The sequence below is a fragment of the Microtus oregoni genome, unplaced genomic scaffold (assembly GCF_018167655.1).
Source record: "Microtus oregoni isolate MIOR12 unplaced genomic scaffold, Mior012 000048F_ref0000485, whole genome shotgun sequence".
NCBI lineage: Eukaryota > Metazoa > Chordata > Mammalia > Rodentia > Cricetidae > Microtus > Microtus oregoni.
In genome coordinates, this window is record NW_024543222.1 from 3,742,179 (window position 1) to 3,763,101 (window position 20,923).

The 20,923-nt window shown below is 43.0% G+C and overlaps 1 protein-coding gene across 4 annotated transcripts in view; it reads left to right on the forward strand.

The window, feature by feature from the left end:
• Rnf157 (ring finger protein 157) overlaps positions 1 to 20,923 on the forward strand; it is a 76,407-nt gene that overhangs the window by 25,876 nt on the left and 29,608 nt on the right. The gene's annotated exons all lie outside the window — the stretch shown is intronic.

The window sequence follows — 20,923 nt, forward strand, 5'->3', positions numbered from 1 at the left end:
TGCAGCTCTGTGCCTAGCAAATGCGGCCTTTGGCTGTTTGATTTAAACATTGGAAAGAATGCGTTTTGTCATCTGCAGAGAGCCAAACTATGAGGATGGGAAACAGGTCCCTGGCTGCCAGTGCCTGGGGCACAGGCGAGGAGGGTGACTCAAGGTTGTTGGGGGTTTGGAAATCTTGGTTTTATTATTTTTTGTTTGCCTGTCAACTTGACACAAGCTGGAGTTATCTGGGGAGCAGAACTTCTATTGAAAAAAAAAATGTCCTCATCACATGACTTCCCTTGGTCTGACAGTTGTAAGATGAAATAAACCTTTTCCTCCACGAGCTGCTTTTGGTCATAGTTTTATCGCAGTAATAGGAACCCTAACTAAGACACTGTCTTTCTTTCTCTCTCTTCTGAAATAGAGTCTCTTACCATGTAGTCCTGCCTAGCCTGGACTCATAGAGCATTGCCTGCCTCAGACTCCCATCTCAAGTGCTGGGATTCAAGGCTTGGCACCCACTAGTGTTGGAATTTATATCTCTGTTGGACATTTGCTTCTCAACCCCAGAGGCTAAATCCCAACATTATGGGGAAACCTACAATCTCTCCAGAGTCATAGCAAGTGTTATCCAACTGCATTTATACCAGGTGCTCTGGAATGTATAGATAAGAGCTGTCTCATTGCCTATATTTCATTTGCATATTCTTTTAAGATGTATTTTTTGTTATTTTTAATTGTGTGTCTGTGTATGAGTATTTGCACATGTGTAGCAGCAGGTCACTTGTTCATCCCGGCCACCCAGAACCAAATTAATCACACAGAAACTATATTAATTAAATCACTGCTTGGCCCATTAGCTCTAGCTTCTCTTTGGCTCTTACATCTTAATTTAACCCATCTCCATTAATTTGTGTATCACCACGTGGCTGTGGCTTACAGGGTAAAATTCCCAGCGTTTGTCTCTAGCGGGCTACATGGCTTCTCTCTGACTCCACCTTCTTTCTCCCAGCATTCAGCTTAGTTCCCCTCCCCCCAGCTCTGTTCCTCTGTAGGTTTGCTGTAGGCCCAAAGTAGTTCCCTTATTTATCAATGGTCATTACAGCATACAGAGGGAAATCCCATATCACACGTGTGCAGGCACCTTCAGAATGGCATTATAAAAGAGAAAAAAACATTAAAAAACAAAGCAGGTTTCTGTGTTATCACTGTATCACTAATGATAGCCTGTGTTTTTTGTTTGTTTTGGTTTTTTCAAGACAGGATTTACCTGTGTAGCCCTAGTTGTCTCTGTAGACCAGACTGGCCTTAAACTCAGAGAGTCCCTCCTACCTCTGCCTCCCGAGTGCTGGAACTAAAGGCCTAAAGGCATGCACCACCACTGCCTGTGTTTTTGTGGTGCCTTTCAAATCGTTTTACTTTGATCTCGGTTTGCCTGTAGAACAGACAGGGACTGTAACTTTTGTTCTGTAGATGGGGACGCTGGTGTCCAGGGACATTTATAATGGCTTGTCTGGAGTGTCCTCTATGAAGTCAGTGAGAGAACAGAGATGAGGTCCTGGTCTTCTGGCTTCTAGTATCACACTTAGGTTATTAAATCATTTAGCTAAAGAAATATTAAATACCAAATAAAGTAAATAAATATTGTTCCACAGGTCCAGTACTGTGGCACACCCAGAACTGAAGAGGCAGAGGTGGGAGGATTGCTACAAGCTCAAGACCAACTTGGTCTATGGAGTGAGTTCGAGGCCAGCCAGGCTGCATAGCAAGACCTTGTCACAAAAACAAACAAAGCTACCTGGTAACCTTTTTTTTTTTAACTTCAGTTATTTCGTGAGTGTTCATTGTGCACATGTGCCCTTTAGTCTGAGAGGCAAATATTCAGTTTAGTGAGTCACATGGACACATACTGTGCTCTTCTGAGGAACTTGTCTGTAGTTGTTCTCCCAGCATCCACTCCTGCGTGTGCTGATCTCATCTCACAGGTGGGACAAAAGTCAGGTCAAAGTGGGCTTCCCCTAAAGCTGACAAGGTCGAGCAGCAGCTCACACACGCACACACATGTGCACACACACAGTGGTGAACACGGGAAGGTGGAAGTCGAGTGTGGGGAAGGCACTGTGTGGTGTCAGCCTCTGACTGGAAGTGCTGCTGAGACAGCAAGCTGCTGTGGTGTCCTGCAGACAAGGTCTAAGCATCTGGGGTGCAGGAATTTCCTCGAAATGTCTTTGAAACATTCTGAAACCCAGTACACTCTCACCCATTTCCTGTTGCCGTGTGGTCCCTTACGGGAAACAGTGCTTATTGGTGTCACATTTCAAAGAAAATTTTGGTTAATTTTTCTGCCTTTTTTTTTTCTTTTTCTTTTTTGGGTGCCACTCAGGCCTTGAACTTGTAATCCCTCTGCCTCTCCCTTCTGAATGCTGGGATTACATGTACCACCATACCTAGCAATTTTTCTATTTTGATGAAATAGTTCTGCTAAAGGCTATAAAAGCTAAGGCTTCTAGGCCAAAAAGTCTAACAGGTAACATGTAAGCAGCATCCCCAAGGGGCTTACTTATTTCATTCTCTAGCTCAGGCCTGCCTGTCCATGAGTTAGTGAAACAGGATCTCTGGTTATACAGAAATTAGTTCTATACTCTTCTCCTTAGGAGCAGACCTGTTATATGAATTAACTGTGTTAAGCCATGTGTTCTACTTACTATAATTTTTAAAAATTAATTAATTTTAATTTGTTCTTGTGTACATGTGTTCGCGTGTGTGAGTTTAAGGCACCACCTGTGTACAAGAGCCCATTGAATCCTGAAGAGGGTGCAGATTCCCTGGGACTGGAGTTAACAGGCAGATATGAGCCACCATGATGGTGATGAGAGCTGAACCCTGGTTCTCTGCAAGAGCAGCAAGGACTCTTAACTGTTGACCCAACTCTCCAGCCCCTAAAAATATTTTTGTGAGCCAGGCATCAGTGGCACACGCCTTTAACCCCAGCACTTGGGAGGCAGAGGCAGGAGGATTTCTATGAGTTCCAGGGCAGCCTTATCTACAGAGCAAGCTCCAGGACAGCCAAGGATACCCAGAGAAACCCTGTCTCGGGAAAGACAGACAGGCAGACAGAAAGAGAAGGAAGGAAGGAAGGAAAGAAAGAAACACACACACATATATATACATTTGTGAATTGCTTTTTACTTTGTAGCACAATTGCTCCCTGTGTGAAACCAGCAGAGGGAATGGCTGTGCTGCAAGCTGATGCTGTTGGCCCTCATCTTACATTAACTAGCAGACACTTCCCTTCACTCCCAGTTACTTCCAATTGGGGAAACATAAGTGGTTGTTTATAATTTTTTTTTTTCGAGACAGGGTTTCTCTGTGTAATAGTCCTGGCTGTCCTGGAACTTAGTTTGTAGACTAGGCTGGCCTCGGACTCAGAGACTCACCTGCCTCTGCCTTCCAAGTGCTGGGATTAAAGGTGTGTGCCACCACCTCCTGGCAGTTTTTATACTTTTTAAATAAAATGTATTAATTTGTTTTGTGTGTACATACATGCATTACACATGCAAGAAGATGTGAGAGGGCTACCTTTAGGAGTTTTCTCCTTCTGTGCAGGTCCTGGGGATTGAACTCAGGTCATCAGGTTTGGCATCTGATGACTTTGCCCACTGAGCCTTCTCACTGGCCCCTTCTTATGGATCTTGATTAATACAAACTTTAATCCCATAAATAATCAGGTAACTTCTTACTATATGTCTTATTCATAAGGAAATGGAGGCTTGGTAGGGTAAAACAACTTGTCTAAGCCCACATAAGCCTTCCTCTGGTAGATCCTGTTTCAAAGTCTGAGTTAACAGATTTTTAACTTTAATTTTTTTTAGATGTGATTTCACTATGTAGACCAGGCTGGCCTTGAACTCACAGAGATCCGCCTGCCTCAGCCTCCCGAGTGCTGGTGACTCCTGAGGGTGTGCGCTTTTGAAGAATGCTGCGGTGCCCTTCTTATTACATCACTTCAAAGGTTCACAGTATACCTGACCCATACTGATCAGTCTTGATCACTTGGTCCAGGCAGTACAGGTTTATCTACTATAAATCACCTCCTTTCCAAATTTCATTAGAGGCCAGTTACTAAATCCTCTTCCTGAACTTTTGATCTCTGCTTAATTATGGAGCTGTGTGGTTTTGTTTTGATTTGTTCTGTTTGTTTCAAGACAGGGTTTCTCTGTTTAACAACCCTAGCTGTCCTGAAGCTAGCTTTTTTTTTTTAAAAAAAAAAAAAGAAGGTTTATTTATTTATGCATATGAGTGCTCTATCTGCATGTATGCCTGCAGGCCAGAAGAGGGCATCAGATCCCACTATAGAAGATTGTGAGCCACCATGTCGTTGCTGGGAATTAAACTCAGGTCCTCTGGAAGAGCAGCCAGCGCTCTTAACCGCTAAACCATCTCTCCAGCCAAGGAACTAGCTCTTGTTGACCAGGCTGACTTGAACTCACAGAGATCTGCCTGCCTCTGCCTCCCGAGTGCTGTGATTAAAGGTGTGCTCCACCACCGCCTGCCTCGGAGCTGTGTGTTTTTACAGATTCTTACCTAACATAAAAGAACATTTGTACAGATGGCCAGGCTGAAAATTATAAACTTAAGTTATATGACTGATGTTGGAAAATAAGTGGTATGAATTGCTTATTTTTATTACATTTACTCATTGGGGATTTTTTTTAATATTTATTTATTTATTATGTATACAATATTCTGTCTGTATGCCCAAAGGCCAGAAGAGGGCACAAGACCTCATTACAGATGGTTGTGAGCCACCATGTGGTTGCTGGGAATTGAACTCAGGACCTTTGAAAGAGCAGGCAATGCTCTTAACCTCTGAGCCATCTCTCTAGCCCCCTGGGGATTTTTTTTAAACATGTGTTTGTGGTGTATGTGGTGAGATTGGGGGATGCACATGTTACAGCACTCACATGAAGGGCAGAGGGCAGCTTACAGAAGTTGGTTCTCCCTCTCCATTCTTTGGGTACTTGGGATGGAACTTTAACAGGTGCTTTCGCCCAGAGCCATCTTGCTGGCCCATGAATCGCTTCTTAAAGAATTACCTGTTGTTCTGTCTTTGCTTTACACCTTGTTTAAATTTAGAATATGGCCCTGTCTGTCTGTCCAATTGTCTTTCTATTTTGTGCCGTTTGTTTTCCTTAATAGAAGATCTGCATTTCAGGGTCAGCTAGAGAAAGTACAGTCTCATAGTTACTGTTTTAGCAATGGCTTCTTTCCAATGGCCACATCTCCAGGTATACAGGCCAGCCACAGTAGCTGGGATTCTGCACATATGGCTTACAGAACTGTTTCCAGTTTTCATGGTACTTCTCTTTTCTGCGGCCAGAGATGAGATTTGTGTGTGTGTGTGCGCGCATGTGTGGTTTTTCGAGACAGGGTTTCTTTGTGTAACAACCATGGTTGTCCCGAAACTCATTTTTTTTTATTGAGAAAAGGAAAAAAAAATTTTAGCCTCCTCCCAGGCTCCCATTTCCCTCCCCCTCCCCCTCCTCCCACCCTTCTTCCCCTCCCCTCACTCCTCTCCCCCTCCCTCTCCAGTCCAAAGAGCAGTCAGGGTTCCCTGCCCTGTGGAAAGTCCAAGGTCCTGCCCCCTCCGTCCATGTCTAGGAAGGTGAGCATCCAAACTGGCTAGGCTCCCACAAAGCCAGAACATGAAGTAGGATCAAAACCCCGTGCCTTTGTCCTTGGCTTCTCATTAGCCCTCCTTGCTCGCCATGTTCAGAGAGTCCAGTTTTATCCCATGCTTTTTCAGTCATAGTCCAGCTGGCCTTGGTGAGCTCCCAATAGATCAGCCCCACTGTCTCAGTGGGTGGGTGCACCCCTCGTGGTCCTGACTTCCTTGCTCATCTTCTCCCTCCTTCCGCTCCTCATTGGGACCTTGGGAGCTCAGTCCAGTGCTCCAGTGTGGGTCTCTGTCTCTATCTCCATCTATCACCAGATGAAGGTTCTATGGTGATATGCAAGATATTCGTCAGTATTGCTATAGGATAGGGTCATTTCAGGTTCCCTATCCTCAGCTGCCCAAGGAACTAACTGGGGACATCGCCTTGGGCTCCTGGGAGCCACTCTAGGTTCAAGTCTCTTGCCAACCCTAAGGTGGCTCCCTTAACTAAGAATTGTGCTTCCGTGCTCCCCTATCCAACCTTCCTATATCCCAATCATTCTGTTTCCCCAAGTTCCCCCCATCCTCCCTTTCTCACTTTTCTCTCCCCATCTCCCCTTACCCCCATCCCACCCCACCCCCAAGATCCCAATTTTCTCCCCGGCAATTTTGTCTACTTCCCATAGCCAAGAGGATAACTATATGTTTTTTCTTGGGTTCACCTTCTTATTTAGCTTCTTTAGGTTCACCAATTGTAGACTCCGTGACCCTTATGTATGGCTAGAAACCAATTATGAGTGAGTACATCCTATGTTCATCTTTTTGGGTCTGGGTTACCTCACTCAGGATAGTGTTTTCTATTTCCATCCATTTGCATGCAAAATTCGAGAAGTCATTGTTTTTTACCGCAGCGTAGTACTCTAATGTGTATATATTCCACACTTTCTTCATCCATTCTTCCATTGAAGGACATCTAGGTTGTTTCCAGGTTCTGGCTATTACAAATAATACTGCTATCATTTTGTAGACCAAGCTGGCCTCCAACTCACAGAGATCTCTGCTTCTGCCTCCTGAGTGCTGGAATTAAAGACAAGCATCATCATGCCCAGCCAGAATATCTTGTCTCCCAGGATATTGGTAGACTCAATAACTCTTATGTTTCTGGGCTCTCAAGTCAGTAGCTTTAAAGTTGACTATTTCAGTGGGACACAGAAGGACAACTTGGAGTTTCTCAATTGGAAGACTGTTTTAGGGGTTTGATTGTTTGTGATTTTGAAATGGAGATGAAGAATATTTTGCTTTCATTGCCTTTGTTAGTAATTGGGCAAAACCAAATGTCTCTGTTTTTAAAAATCTGGAAAACTAACACTTTCAAATGTTTCTTTAGGGAAAAGTGTGTGTGTGTGTGTGTGCGCACGTGCTTATATGTAGTATTTTAAAATCCTATCTCAGATGGCCCTGGCGTTTGCCTCTCGGAGTATATGCTTCATGTTGTGTCAGGCATTTCAGAACTGCCTCTTTGAAAGTAGTTCTTTGTTTGTGAGCTGTGTTACTAGGAGAGTCAGGAAGTGTGTTTGGAGGAAGGGTAGCCCGTCTGAAAGAGGTGGTTCTGACCATTAGCCATCATCTACCAGTCACTGTGTCTGTTGTCAGCATTTTGTCTCCACCTAAAATTAGTTGGCCTTAGTCAAGAAACCTTTGTAAGTAAAAGCAGCCCATCTTCTATAGGGCAGGCTTTCAGAGTGGTAGTGCGACCGGGTGGTGCTGTAGTCTTCTGAGAAGAGTCAGTGCTCTGTTTGTCATGAGTTCACAGAGCTGTATAGAGTCAGACTGGTGCTGAGTCAAAACCCAGACCCTAAGAAGAAAGAGAAATCTCGCCTGGATGTCATCATACAACATGAGTGTGATTTTGTTTGCCTTGCTCTGAGATCGGCTGTTTCCACATTCTTGTTACCTGTTAATGTTAACAGAGAATTGCTTAACTGGATAATTGTCTAATTAAACATTTTGGAAAAAGTCAACATTAGGTGCTATGTCATATAGCTGTGACATTGATCCTGTGTGCTTATTGCCGGGAAACCCTATGGAGTAGTAAGTGGGTGAACAGGGGGTGCTTTCTGGGGTGAGTTTCTTTGGTAGCTAAATCCAAACACAGCATTTTTGTGTACAGAGTAGTCCTGTGACGGACTCTGGTAGTTTTGAGTGGAAAGAAAGTGTTTGCATTTTCTTGGTTTTGTGACTACATCTTCCTGAACTGCTGTAAGGACTAGCAGAAAGTACGGGAGAAATGAGTTTATTGCAGTTGAAACAGAACACGTTATTCTGATCTACAGCAGGCATGATGGTCTGTCTCAGGGATATGTCTGGTTAAATAGGCAAATCCATGTGCACATCACAGTTTTCAAGTGTAGCCTAAACTGTTCTCCGCTGAAACCAATGGAGGAAAAGTCTAAAGCATCACCTGCCTAAAGTAGTCACTGGGAAGCTTTAGGGGCATCTGTAGCTGAGAGATTAGAAGTAGAGAAAGCAGAGGAAAATCAGGCTTCAAATTAAAATGGGCCATTATTTTAAATATTTATTTAATTAATTTATCAAATGATAGTATACTATAAGGGGCAGAGCACAGTAACAAACATACTGCTGCCCTTTTTTCCCCAGATAGATTTGATATAGCCCAGGTTGGTCTTCTTCTTCTTCTTTTTTTTTTTTTTTTTTCGAGACAAGGTTTCTCTGTAGCTTTGGAGCCTGTTCTTGAACTAGCTCTTGTAGACCAGGCTGGTCTTGAACTCACAGTGCTGAGATTAAAGGCAAGCGCCACCACTGCCCACGCCCAGGTTGGTTTTAAGTTTACTGTGTAGCCTTGAAGTCCTGATCCTCCTTCCTCCACCTCCCAATGCTGGGATTTCAGGGGTATACTACCAACCTGGGCTGTAGCATATTGGTTTTGTTTATTTTCTTGCTTGTTTCTAAGACAGGGTATGTAGCTTTGACTATCCTGGAACTCACTGTGTAGACCAGGCTAGCCTGAACTCAAAGAAATCCGCCTGGGCTTCTGCCTCCCAGGTTCTGGGACTAAAGGAATGCGCGTACGCTTGTGTGTTTTAATGTCGATTCCAGGTAATGCGCTGTTTACCACTACAGAATCCCTTAAACTTTTCTGTATGTTTGGAAATGTTATTATACCAAGTTTGGAGGAGGAATATAATATTGACACTTGATTAAGAAGGATGTTAGTGAGGAAAGTGGGGAAATTTGAAGATTTGTAGATGATTTAATAGCTTTCTGACTTTAATAACTTCTATCCCATAAGATGTTAACATTATGGGACTGGAGAGACAGCTCAGTGGTTAAGAGCGCCTCTTCTAGAGGGTCAGGGTTCAAGTCCCAGCACCCACCTGGCAGCTCACAAGTGTCTGTAACTCCAGTTCTGGGGATCTAACATCCTCACACAGACGTGCATGCAGGCAAAAATACCAGTACACCTTAAAAAACAAAGTTTTAAAAAATAATGAAAAAGCAGGTGTATGGTGGGTACACACATTTAATCCCAGCACTTGGGAGGCAGAGGCAGCCAGATCTCGGTGAGTTGGAAGCCAGCCTGATCTACAGAGGGAGTTCCAGGACAACTGGGGCTACACAGAGAAACCCTGTCTCAAAACACCCACCCCCCAAAAAACAAACAGACAATGAAGTTGAGGCTATATCGTAGGTGGACCTCTGAATTCCAGGCCAGCCTCGTCTACACAGTGAGTTCCAGACTAGTCAGAGCTACATAAGGAAAAAATAATAATAAAATACGTTGACCTAGTAGGAAATATGCATCATTAAGTGAAAAAAGGCAAAGTGTAAATGGTATGATCGTATTTTTGCAAGCATTTTGAAGAATAAACTCAGGGCTGGAGAGATGGCTTAGTGATTCTTACAAGAGGACACAGGTTCTATTGCCAACATCTACGGGCAGCTTACAACTGTCTGTAACTCCAGTTTTTTAGGGGGTTCAAAGCCTTCTTCTGGGGGCTGGAGAGATGGCTCAGTGGTCAAGAGCATTGACTGCTCTTCCAGAGGATTTGGGTTTGACTCTCAGCACCCACATGGTGGCTGAAACCAGCTGTAACTCCAGCTCCAGGGGATCTGATGCCCTTTAGGGTCTTTGTGGGCACCAGGCACACATGTTATGCACAGACATACATACAGTCAAAACACCAAAAAACACTTTTTTGTTTGTTTGTTTGTTTTTTTGTTTTTCGAGACAGGGTTTCTCTGTGGCTTTGCAGCCTGTCCTGGAACTAGCTCTGTAGACCAGGCTGGTCTCGAACTCACAGAGATCCGCCTGCCTCTGCCTCCCGAGTGCTGGGATTAAAGGCATGCGGCACCATCGCCCGGCAAAAAACACATTTTAAAAAAGCCCTATTCTGGTGCCTGGTGGTGGTGGTGCACACTTTTAATCCCAGCACTCAGGAGGCAGAGGCAGGTGGGTCTCTGTGAGTTCAAGGCCAGCCTGATCTACAGAGCAAGTGCCAGGATAGGTTCCAAAGCTACAAAGAAACCCTGTCTCGAAAAACAAAAAACAAAAAGCAAAAGCCTCTTGTGGCCTCTGCAGGCCCCAGGCATGCATATGGTGCACATACACATCAGAAATAATGGAATAATTTTAAACTAAGAAAAGAAGCCCAAAAGCACAGATGTGAACCAGCCGTGGCTGTGCACTCCTGACCTCACAGCACTCAGGAAGATGAAGCAGGAGGTTTGGGCCTAAACTAGGTGTGTGTTGTGATACGCTTAGGACAGGGTGTGGACAGCTTCTCTGTGTATTGTCTCTTTCCACAGCAGCTATATCTTTTTCTATAAACATTCTTTGCTTTTTTACGTAAGGAAACATTTACTCTAAAAAAAAGACCCACACAAATGTATCTTAGTCTACAACAAACACAACACGACCCAGAATGTCAGTGTTTGTTCCTCCAGTGTGGCCTCTGACCTGTGTGCTGTGAAATCAGCTTGTGTGTTTATCAGCGTGTAGACCCCCTGTCCCCACCTCAGAGCAGCTGCATGAGAACGACCCTCGAGAGCTTCAGACAGTGCGTGGGGAAGCACTGCACAGTCGGGTCACTCTGTGCTGCAGCTGCCTGCTCGTAAGCGAGCTCCACATACTTTCTGGCTGGTTCTTCTGTTTGTTTGAGACAGGGTTTCTTTTTTTTTTTTTCTTTTTTTTTTTAATATTTATTTATTTATTTATTATGTATACAATATTCTGTCTGTGTGTATGCCTGCAGGCCAGAAGAGGGCACCAGACCCCATTACAGATGGTTGTGAGCCACCATGTGGTTGCTGGGAATTGAACTCAGGACCTTTGGAAGAGCTGGCAATGCTCTTAACCTCTGAGCCATCTCTCCAGCCCCGAGACAGGCTTTCTTTGTGTAGTCTTGGTTGTCTTGGCACTCGCTCTGTAGATCAGGCTGGCCTCAAACTCACTGAGATCCACCTGTCTCTGCCCCCCTGATATGCTGAGTTTAAAGGCGTGCAGCACCACTACCCAACTCTTACTGCCTAATCTTGACCCCTTCCTTTATTTCTAGGGTTGTTCAAAGTGTTGATTCTCCTTTTTTCTTTCTTTTTCTGTTAAATGATTTTGTTTTTCTGGACAAGGTTTCTTTGTGTATCCCTAGCTGCCCTGGAATTCACTCTGTAGACCAGACTGGACTAATGGAGATCCACCTGCCTCTCCTCCCAAGTGCAGGGATTGAAGGTGTGTGCCACCACTGCCTTGCCTTTCTTCTTTTAGACACTAGAAATTTAACTGAATTTTTTTTTTCAAGACGGGGTTTCTCTGTGTAGCCCTGACTGTCCTGGAACTCACTCTGTAGATACCAGGCTGGCCTGGAACTCACAGAGATCTCCCTGCCCCTGCCTCCCAAGTGTGCCACCACCACCCAGCGCTGAACTAAAATTCTTTAAGTTTTAACTGGAATACAAACTTATTCAACCATTTATGCTTTTATTATGTTTTTAGATTTATTTTTTTTTGTTATCTTATGTGTGTAAGTGTTTTGTCTGCATGTGTGCATGTGCACCATGGGTGTCAGAAGAACGTGTTGGATTTCCTGAGACTAGACCCAATGTGGGTGCTGGGAACTGAACCCACATTGCATTCGAGAGGAACAAGTACGCTTAACTGCTGAGCCAATTCTCCAGTGCCCTCCTTCTAATGATGTTGGCCCCGTCACAGGTGGGCCAACACTATGAATTATCATGGAGAAGGGCAGAACCCTCTGGTCAGTGAGGTCGTCAGAAAGAGACAAACACACCTGCACACTGAGTTTTCTGAGGACCTGCAGGGACAGTGCACAGCTCACACTGTTCATACTGGTGTGTGTGTGAGCAGACCAGCCTCCAAGCGCACAGAAAGTCATGAGCTGCTTGCAAAAACTTTCTACTAGGCCTGTAGAAAAGGCCCAGCTCTGAGAGTTACTTCCACTGGACCAGAGTTCGATTCCTAGCACTGATGTTGGCCGGCTCATGCTGCCTCCTACTCCAGCTCCTGGGTATATTAAACCTTATTCTGGCTGCTCCATATACACACAAATCAAACTTAAAGAAAACTTTATTGGAGTGAATTATCTATTTTTATGAATGGATTATAGCCTTTCTTTATGAACAACTGGGGTTGCTCAGTACTTTCAAATGGAGTAAAATATTGGTTTCTGGTTTTGTATTTTATTTTGTTTTTGAGCCCACCTTGACCTCAGAATTTTTGTGTAGCTGCGGTTGACCTTGAATTCTGATCCTCCTGCCTCTACCTCAAAATGCTGCAATTAGAAGCATGTGCCACTGTACACAGCCAGTTCTGTTCTTATCTAACATGTAGTGTGACCATATTTTCTATGACAAAATGATTTTTTTATTCAGATTTAAGTAAGGTTAACAAGATATTTGAAATCAACATGATGAAAACAAGATTTGCAGTGTGTGATTATTTACATTTGTACGAAAGCAGACACACTACACATCTGTTCATGTGTAAAATAGGGGCCTAAAATAGCAGTTCCATCTTTGGACACCAGGTGGCACTTTGATGCAAGAAGCATGTACAAGGAAATAACAGCAGAGGGAAAGGCCAAAGAGAAACTTGCTCTGCAGACACAGGCAAGTGGTGCCTTGATTGGCAGGCCCCTGGGTCCGCGAAATGAGGTTTCTGGGTGAACCTGAATTATGCTCCGGTGCTGGGTTCACAGTGTTTGGGATTTCAGTCATTCTTAGATTCAGTTTGCTTGACTCATCCCTCTGTTGTCTGTCAAGTTCAGTGCTCAAATGTAGTGAGAACGCTGAACAAACAGGCAAATGCTTTGTTCTTTGAAAACAGTTTAGGGGTTGCCAGGTGGTGGCGCACACCTTTAATCCCAGGACTCAGGAGGCAGAGGCAGGTGGATCTCTGAGTTCGAGGCCAGCAAATAAAAACCTTAGGGGAGAATCACCATGACTTAGAAATGTCCATCAGTAGCACACCTTTGTGCATTTGGGGCAAGCTGCTGGTGATGTCTTCCTGCATCTCCGTGGCCAAAATGTCCTTTGCGATCTTGTGCAGTCTCCATTAGATCTCACAGACAGAGGTTTGACATGCTGTGCTCTAAGAAAACTGTTCTCAGTGGAGACCTCACATGTTCTCGTTAACATGTAGAGGAAAAGCCATTCATGTGTACCTGATGCAGTCTAAGCACAGGGTTTGTTCTAGAGCGTTTGACTTCCTCCAGAACTGGCATGGAGCAGTTTGAAGTGGTTTCCCACACACTCGTCGGTTCCAATCATGTTTCTCCTTACTGCTCCTTAGCTCTGGAGCCTTCTGAGTCTCCGCTGCTTTTTTTTTTCTTATGAATCCAAGCCTTGTACACTGAGTTACACACCTAGCCCGGTCTGTTTCTTTGTCTGCCAAACGGGGTGTTAACATTGACATTCTAAAAAAAAAAAACAAAAAAAACATTGACATTCTTCATTTGTTCAGTCGGCAGCGGAGTTTGAGCTTCTCTTCTGTTCTGGTCTCTTCTCCAGGAGCTCACAGACTGGTGAGAGAAGAGACGTGACTCATTTTAGAAGTAGGAAATAAGAGTATATTGACCTAGGACTAGATGGTGGCTATGGCTGAACAACATACATGTGAATATGATTAATGCCCCTGGACTGCGTGCATGGAAGTAGTTAAAATGTAAAGGTCATGTTATGTAGTAATAAAGGCGGCGGGGCTGCATCCCCAACACCCCCAGCCGCCTGCTCAGCTAGCTTATGCCCCGAAATAACAACACACAAACTGTATTCATTTAAACACTGCTTGGCCCATTCTCTTCTAGGCTAATTCTCACATATTAATTTAGCCCATTTCTAATCATCTGTGTATGGCACCCTAAGGTGTACTTACCAGGAAGATTCTAGCCTATGTCCATCCTGGGTCGGAGCTTCATAGCGTGCGTCTGCCCAGGAGCCAGGAGCATGGCATCTCTCTCAGGCGTCTGCTCCTGAGAGCAGAGCTGTAGAGACTCTGAGCTCACTTCCTCTTCCTCCCAGCATTTTGTTCTGTTTACTCCTCCCACCTATCCTCTAACCAATAAAATGGGCCAGGGCAGTTCCTTTATTAGCCAATGACCTTCCTCCATCATTTCCCCTTTTTTGGTTTAAACAAAAAAAAAAAAGGCTTTAACATAGCAAAATTACATATAACAAAACAGTTATCAAGTAAAAGTTACAATAATCTTTATCATAACTAAGGAAAACTATAACTATAACTAACTATTCTTAACTCCATCAAAGACTCCAGAAAGATATAATATTACCTAAGTAAACAAGAACTAAGAAACTTCAAACTCTAGAAATGACAAAGACATCTCGCTGCCTGGACAGTCACCCAAAGTTCTTTTGTACCGTTGGGGCATCCATCTTCAGCCTTCAGGCCCATGGTATCCAGCAGACATTTCCATAAAGCAGGAAAATTCAAAGTCAGTTCAGTCACTATCTGTTGTGTCCTGCAGAATGTCTCGCAGACTCTTTCATGAATCAGGAACCCCGAAAGATCATCTCACCTTAGGCAAGTTCAGTAGTCCTCTCTCTGTGGGTTCTCTGTGTCCAGTTTATGCAATAGTCCAGGCAAGAGCAGTTTCTTGCCCAAATGGCTATCAAACTCCATAAGGTGCCTCTTCGATGCCCATCTTCCTCTTGAAGTAGATTGGTGCTGCCAGGAGCAGAGTGTCTCATTGTCATGAAAAGTCCTAAATTATTAAAACATTTAAAATGCCATATTCTATAATCTTTGAAAAATATGAAGAATACCTATCTAAAATATATCTATGTACATCTAGAAAATCTTAACTAACATGACTACAAACTTGACTATTATGATTATCTATTAACAATCTATATTTCTAATTATACATTACATTTTTAAATGAACTACACAATCACAGTTCCTTAATCAAGATCAGAAACACATATACATATAAGAAAATTGACCTTAAATCACTAAAACAAAATCCATATCAATGTAAATGATTCATATCTCTATCATATCCCCCTTTAAATGTAAAAGAACATTTATAAACAATATTTGGGAATATGGGCGCAGTTATTTCTCTCCAAACTGCTTCCTGCTGAATGGGGGCGTCGTTAATTAGGTCTTTCATGGTATAACCTGTGTGTTAGTTTCATCTCAGTTGGCAGTTGAGCGAAGCAATTTTCTGAAGATGTTCACAACAATCCTTCAGGAGGGCGTGGTCCATCATACCAAATCGGAATAGAAGAAATGAACAGCGTCTCATCCTCTGTGAAAACAAAATAAGAAACTCCTTTCCAAAGTATCATATCCTTAGATCTTAATTCAAAATATCTATGTTGGATTAGTTCAGCAGTATTTATAAATAAATATCTTTTAGCAGCTGTTGCTCCTTCCTCAGCATTCAAATAATTCAAAGAGAGCATAATAGCATACAGTATCAAGATTCTCTGTGTATTTTCCATCTTTGTGCAGCTTTGTTTTAACCTCTATTTTGTTTATTTTTACTTTTAACTCTATGCTTTTTGAGACAGGTTCTCTGTATCTTTGACCTGAAGTAACTCTGTAGACCAGGCTGTCTTTGAACTCTCAGAGATCCGCCTGTCTCTGCCTCCCAGGCATTTGGGATTAAAGGTGTACACTACTACACCTTGAACTCACAGAGATCTGTTTGTCTCTGCCTTCTAGGCACTGGGATTAAAGGCGTGTGCTACCACACACAACTCTCTTCCTTTTTTTTTTTTTTCTTACTTTAAGAACTTTAAATTTTAGTCTGCATATATTTTTAACACACTTCAAACCATTTAGAAATTTTCTTTGTCTTTGAATCTCTCTTTACTGTATATCTCTCTTTTTCTGACCACATGAGTCTTTAATTTACCAAGCAATATCAGTAGGATTAAAGGCGTGGCTTTGCCGGCTGGATCCAGCCCATTCCTTAGCTTCCCAGCCTCATGGCTGAGGTACTGACTGTAGCCAGCAAGCGAGCTTCAGCAGCCTGTGCTTGCAAACCGCACAAACCGCCTGCGTAAAAGAGTCAGAGTTTGTCCTGGCAGGACAGCCCAGAAAGCTGGCATTTTTAAACGGCGCAGCTTTTTTCCTGCTACGGCTGAAAACCGAAAAGCATGCGTTCAGCTTTTCGTCAACACCGTTTAAGTGTTTCGTGGCAGGACCTCTTAATGAGCTGCAGGCTTTGCAGCTAAAGCTGAGTCAGGAAGCCTCTCTTAGATGAAAGCGCATGCTTGCCTCTAACAAGCAGAGCAGACCCGAGAACACAGCGAGTCTAGTTGCCATCAAACAAATTGTAGCACTTTACTCCAAATGCTCTATTCAAAAGCTCTGTCTCATGCAGGAGCCAGACAGAGATCGCAATGGCGGCACACCCCAGGAAGTCGCGCTTTAAAATGACACAGCATTTTTTCTGCTACTGTTGCCGAATCAGGAAATCTCTCTACAGCACGCCACCAACAAACAGCAAAAATCTGTGTTAAACTCTCTCTCCCTTATTTTTAAGCCTTCTCAGGTTTTTTAAGTGGGTTTCGGCTGTCCACACGTCTGGGCGCCAACTGTAGTAATTAGGGCAGGCGGCTGGGTTGTTGGGGACGCAGCCCCGCTGCCCTAATTACTACAATGTTATGTAGGTATGTATATTTTACCATAAGTTTTTTTAAAAATTGTTTTTTTTTTTTGAGACAGGGTTTCTTTGTGTATCCCTGGCTATGCTGGAATTTGATTTGTAGATCAGGTTGACTTCGAACTCACAGAACTATGTCTCCCTCTGCCTCCCAAGTGCTGAGATTAAAGGCATGCATCATCACTGCCTGGCATAATTTAAAAAAAAAAAAAAAGTAAAACAGGGATGGTAAAATTCTGAGTACCTGAGTTCAGTTCCAAGATTATACATAAAAAGGCTGGGCATGGTGGCACATGATCATGCTCTCAGTGATGGGAGGTAAAAACATGAGGTTCCCCAAGGCTCACTGACCAACTGACCGCCAAATCAGTGAGCTTCGGGCCAGTGAGAGACCCTGCCTCAAAAAAATGTGGATGACTCCTGAGGAGTAGTAGACGAAGTCGTCCCTTAGCTTCTTCCACATGCACAAACACCATACACATCTGCACCTGCACACACGTGAACATATACATACACACAGAAGTGGGGAGTAGTAGACGAAGTCGTCCCTTAGCTTCTTCCACATGCACAAACACCCATACACATCTGCACAGTGGGGAGGAGAATATGGCACATAGTAGGTACTCAGTTTAATGTTTACTTATATTTTCTTTTTTGTTATGTTGAAAATTATCCACATTTGATCCCACTAGGAGGATTTGGAGTTTTTTGTGTGTTTGTTTGTTTGTTTGTTTATTTATTTATTATGTATAGTGTTCTGCCTGCATATATGCCCACAGGCCAGATGAGGGCACCAGATCTCATTGGTTGTGAGCCACTATGTGGTTGTTGGGAATTGAACTCAGGACCTCTGGATGGAAGACCAACCTGTTCTCTTAACCAATGAGCCATCTCTCCAACCCCAAGGATTTGTTTTTACCAAGTTTTCTGGTTAAAAAGCTAGATGGTGGTGGTGCACTCCTTTAATCCCAACACTTGGGAGGCAGAGGCAGACAGATCTCTGTGAGTTAGAGGCCAGCCTGATCTACAGAGTTAGTTCCAAGACAGCTAGGGCTGTTACACAGATAAACCCTGGCTTCAAAAACCAAAAAATAAATAAATAAATAAATAAATAAATAAAGTTACTACATAAAACTGGGCAGTGGTAGTGCATGCTTTAAATCCCAGCACTCAGAAGGCAGAGGCAAGTAGATCTCTTTAAGTTCAAGTCCAGCCTGGACTACATAGCCCATTCTAGGACAGACAGGACTATCTAGAGAGACACTGTCTCAAAAAAAAAAGCAAATAAATAAATAAGGGCCCGTAATGCTCTTTATATCAGGGCTTTGGGTTTCTCCAAAAGAGTTTTTAAAAAGGACCCAGTACCTGCACAAATGAAATGATTAACTTTGCTACTCTAGGAAAAAATGTTAATCCCAAAGTCATTTATTTTGGCTTTAGAATGGACTTAGTGCTTTTGTCAGATTCTCCTGCCTAATGACTTTTTACTTAAGCTTATTTAAAATTGTTTTAAATTCCTTTAAATGGCAGCCTAGGAAGTAGGGGGTAAAGAAATGGGCCACAGATGGGAGCTGGACTAGAATTTCCGTCTCCCTGTATTAAAGCCTCCTGTTACGCTCTTCACAGAGCAGTCTGGCAAAATGACTTTTAAAGTCTTAAAAATATGCTTACTCTTTGATCCAGTAATTCCACTCCTAGGAATTTGTCCCAAGGAAATAATCAAACAAGCATGCAGAATGCAGGGACAAGGGCATCTACAACACACATCAGCAAAGAAGTAAAACCAACTGTTTAAATAAAGTATGCAGCTGTCTGTATGTGGTGCCAATGTTTGCCATGTGCTTATAAAAGAGAAGGAGACCTCTAATCATAAACACTGGGAAACAGTGAAGAAGGGGCAGAAATACATTCTGCAAAAACATTGTTAACTTCAGTATTGTGATAAAATCATGAGTGATCTTGTGCATTTTGTTTTTAAAGCTCTCTGCTTGATCATATAATGCTTTGTCATTAAAAAGCAACTTTCATTAGTAATACACACATAAATACATACATACACACGCATACACATATACATATACGCATTCATACACACATACACACATATTCATATACATACATACACAAATAAACACACACATATTTGCTTGTGTATCAACAAAGTCTTTTGTAGCTGCTTGTGGCACGTGCCTATAATCCCAGCACTTTGAGAGACTGAGAGACAGGAGAATCAGAAGTTTAAGGTTATTCTGGCCTATATGAGACACTGTCTCAAGAAACAGAACAAAACAAATGCTAAAGGCCAGAGAGATTACTCAGCAGGAAAAGGTACCTGCTTCTAACGTTGAATTAGGTCTCTGGGATCTACATGGCCTTGTCAGTTGTCTTCTGACCTCCACATGCTTGTGCTGTGGCAGTGTGCCCCCAACCCTATATAAGTTACAATAAAAAGCTGGAGAGATGGCTCAGAGGGTAAGAGCACTGGCTGCTCTTCCAGAGGTCCCAAGTTCGATTCCCAGCAACCACATTGTGGCTCACAACCATCTGTAATGAGACCTTGGTGCCTTCCTTGCCAGCAGTACATTGTATGCTTAATTAATAAATAAATCTTTTAAAAAATAAAATAAATTACAATAAAAATTTAAGCAGTAATAAAAATAAGCACCAATCTTCACTTCTTATTCTTCTGCCTCTACCTCCCTATGTAGGAATTATAGGCATGCTCTATCACATCTAATTGACTGTTTTAAAACTGTGCTACTCTGTGATCTAGTAGTTCCACTTTCAGACATTTGAGAATGTTTCTTTTCTTTTTCTTTCTTTTTTTGGGGGGGACAGCGTCTCACTATGTTGCCTTGGTTGTCCTGAAACTCACTGTGTGGACCACGCTGGCCTCAAACTCACAGAAATAGGCTTGCCTCTGTGGGCGCTGGGATTAAAGGCATGCACCACCACTGCCCTGTTTCCTTTCTTCCTTCTTTCTTTCTTTCTTTCTTTCTTTCTTTCTTTCTTTCTTGTATTTCAAGACAGGATTTCTCTGTGTAGCCCTAATATCCTGGAAGTAACTTTGTAGACCATGCTGACCTTGAACTCACAGAGATCCATCTGCCTCCCAAGTGCTGGGATTAAAGGTGTGCGAATGTGTTTTCTTAAGTGTCATAGTCAAATATGTGAATTATCAGAAATCCCATTGACAGCATTGAAAGTCAGTTGTACTTTATTTTGATTTAAGTTGTTTTCCCAGTAAAAATAGCCACATTTAGTCAATGTCTGAAGGCATGATTAGAGAGCATAACGTGGCGTCCTGTTTCCTGACGCCAGCACTGTGGAGGGACAGTTGTGGGTCCCCACAATGTACTGCGGAGCTACTGAGACCAGTAGGCATCGGGGACAGTCAGCATCTATGATGGTAGGTAGATAACACCGCCTAGCCTTCTCATAGCTGTCTTTGTGTGTCCCAGCAGAGACAGTCTCTCAGAATACATTACGTCATAGAGCGTGTTGAGAGACCCTTGAACTGTATTGCCTGAAGAACAAGAGTACTGAGAACATTTTGCCATCCCCAGTGAAAGTCTTCTGTTCCCCTTTATCACTGTCTCAGAACTCTGCATCGGAAGGTTCAGATGGGGAAAGAAAATGTGTACAAATGATGAAGACAGCCCAGCCTCCACCAACCCGCATGCCTCTAGGCTCCTATCTACACTGCCTTGTGTGATCATCTGAGGGATTTCTCCTTTGGTGTTTGCAAGCCTCTGCCCTGCATACTTGATGGGCTTCTCTTTTATTCTCATTCCCTAAATTCTTAGGATCCTGTGTGTCCTCCCTGAAGGAAAAGAACTTGTAGGTTCTTCTGTCATCTGAGGTTAAATGGAAAGCTTTTTGTGGTAAACATGGCCACAGTAAGCCCTTTGTTATTTAGAATTTCAGTAGGGAGTTGGCTTTTTTTTTCTATTTAGTTCTCCAATAGTTGAACACTAACCCAAATGAGCTTTATGTGTATGGGAGGGTGGGAGGTGGAAGCAGATAAATCTTGCTTTTTTGGATATTATATTAAATGCTGGTTTTCCTATTAGCACTGACCTTGGACAAGCTGACTTACTCTGTTAGAGACGCCGCCTCC